The sequence below is a fragment of the Triticum dicoccoides genome, chromosome 1B (genome assembly GCF_002162155.2).
Source record: "Triticum dicoccoides isolate Atlit2015 ecotype Zavitan chromosome 1B, WEW_v2.0, whole genome shotgun sequence".
NCBI lineage: Eukaryota > Viridiplantae > Streptophyta > Magnoliopsida > Poales > Poaceae > Triticum > Triticum dicoccoides.
The window spans coordinates 548467661-548470569 of NC_041381.1; positions in this window are offsets into that span (position 1 = coordinate 548467661).

Genomic DNA, 2909 nt, shown 5'->3' on the forward strand with positions numbered 1-2909 from the left:
AGTCCTATTCGTGGACCGGCCATCTTTCGCGAGTAGGTGAGTGCGCCTCCGTGCTACTTCGCCTCCATGCTGGAAGAAGAGGCGGCCCACCTTGAGCGCTGGAAGGCGCATTGGCTCGCCGAGGAGGGAGCCAACGACGAGTGGAAGATGCAATATGAGCAGCTGCTGCGCCGCGACGAGGAGGCTCTGCGGCTTGAGGAGGAGGAGTGCGCCCGCCTCGCCGCTATGTCGCCGCTGCAGCTGACGCCGGAGGAGGCTGCCCTGGCGGCCTCTCAAGCCACGTTCGGTTGGGCTAGGCCTCCCCCCGTCTTCATTGACCTCACCGGCGGCGACGACGACGATGACGACAAGGGCAAGGGCAAGGGCAAGGCGGTCTACTAGGGCAGCGTGCGGGCATTTATTTAGAGTTTTTAAATTTTTTATTTATGTTTAAGTGGACTTTGGGCGGTGTTTGGCCGGTCATTTATGTATAATTATGCTTAATTATTAAGTTTCGGCCACGTCGACAAAAAATTGGGTCGGCCTCCCGTTGGGTGCACCTGCCAACCCAAATGAAAAACCGGACGTGCACATCTGGCCGACCCAAACGGACGAAAAGCGGACAAAGCGTGCGTCCGTTTGGGTCGGCGCGTTGGAGTTGCTCTAATGCGAAGATGTGACCAGTCCACATTCTAAACAACGACAGAAACTTGTGAACTATGTAGATGTTGACCTCTCTAGGTTCATAGGACCTGATTTAAATAGACATTTCCCAGCTCATCACTTTCGCAGTTCGTATTTTGTGTACAGGAAGTTGAAATAGTAGTTTGTCTTTCAGGAAAAAAAAATAGTGGTTTGTCCCCGCAAAATAAAATAGTAGTTTGTCATTCGATGTGAACCCAAAAGAAAGAAAGAGCAGATCTACTTCTGGCCTTATGCAACTAGTACTTATATAAGTCGAGGCGACTAAAATAAATAACGGTTTCGTGGTGTAGTTGGTTATCACGTCAGTCTAACACACTGAAGGTCTCCGGTTCAAACCCACGCGAAGCCATGTATTTTGTTTTTTTTTTTTGGATTTTCTTCGCAGCATCCTTTTTCCCAACGACCAAACTTAATAATTGACTGAACTAATTCTTACTTTACAACAACCGTCAATTGTGGAGCATGCAAAATTGTAAACCCATTTTCTTCTAACATACTGGAATAACTTGTTACTGGAATGGAATCAAGGCATGGCAATAACAATCAACTAATCAAACACCAGGAGCAGCAGTCCGAATGCCCTCTGCTGTATGCATCGCACATGGTGCAGAATGCAAATTTCCTGTTTCTACCTTGAGAAAACAGATCTTCAATCAAGCAAACAACATTCATAGTTGTCTGTATCATAACTGATTCAAAACCATTTACCTTGGTCATAGTTGTAACTTGTAAGGGCAAAAACTCTTCGATGTGGGGATCTTCCCATGATCTTCTAGTCTGTCCTGGAACCCAATCAGAAGAAGATGCAGCTAGAGTGATCATCATCAGGCATCAGCGGACCCTTCGTCTCACATGACCCTAAGCCAAGTAGCCAACAAGCCCCAGCCATCTGAATTTATATGCAATATTGCCTGTTCAGGGAAAGAATTTATACACAGGGTACTCCTTGAGTACGTCCCAACCTAATCCAACCAATGTGCACCACCTGATTCCAGCAGCACTAGCGAAGTATGCGCAGCAACTACTAGATAATTGGACAGTCGAAACTGCCACGAGACAGGTTGTGGTATATGGCTACTGGATCAAAATTGAATTTTCAAATCTGTTAGTACTTCTTATTTCTGACAGGTGCCAATATTGAGATTCACTGGGTTGTCCAGATTATGGATCACTACAGCAAGTACTAAGCAACTTCCAGGAGTAATTAGCATTAAACACACAGCCAGGTAGAGCACTGCAGTACCAGGAACCGTCACTTCTTGTAATGGAGGCCGAGGGCCGAGGGCTGCACACTACCTTCTGACCCTCTTTGCAATTCAGCATCACTCTGGGAGCCCTAGAGTTTCAAAGGCAACAGTTAGTTCAGGCCAACTTTCATGCATGAACCTACAAGCCCCAGTACAAGGCACTGAGGATGACAGCAGCATGTCCAGTTATCGGCATTGGAAATAAAACATATAATTTTCATTCCTAAATCTACACTTAGGGAAGAGAGGCATGTCCAATTATCTGCAGTGCAAATAAAAAGTCACAAGGTGTTACTTAAAAAGTATAGCCACAGTTACCAATGCATCGCATACCTCAGGAACAGAGTGTAAGAAGAAAAAACATGGAGAATACTGTTAAGCTGTATACCCTAGAACTCAGTTCAGCGGTATTAGGGGAAATTTAATTAATTCCCAAGAGTTCCAAGTGTTCTAGAAGCTCCGATGTCTGCTCACTGCCGCTGATGTGCGAGGAAAGTCAGGCCCCATCTTTTTAGGCACAGTAGACAAAGGGGACACATCATGTAAAGGAACTTCATTACGCAAACAAAATTGATTCCAGTAGGAAGTTACAATGAGCTACTTCGTTAAGCATAGAAAACTGAGATGGTAAACTAAACTAACAGACACAAATAGCATATGATGACTTAACTAGATAAATTGGTGAAAAGAGGACATGTATGCGCTCACTGTGTGATTGGCTATTAGGCTATTCCTAGTCATAGGCCATAACAGCAGCATGCCCTAACTCACAAACGCCTGAACAAGTATAACAGTTGTGTATTTGACTGCTGGCAGCTGCATGCCTGCAACGGACACGTGTCTATGGTAGGCCTAAAATGATATCCTAACAACTGCACATCAGCAACAACGTATTCTGTGGCATCCATATTTCTTTCATGGAAGTTACTGGTACCATATGAATTTTGGAAAAGAGTACATTGCACAATGAAGTTCCTC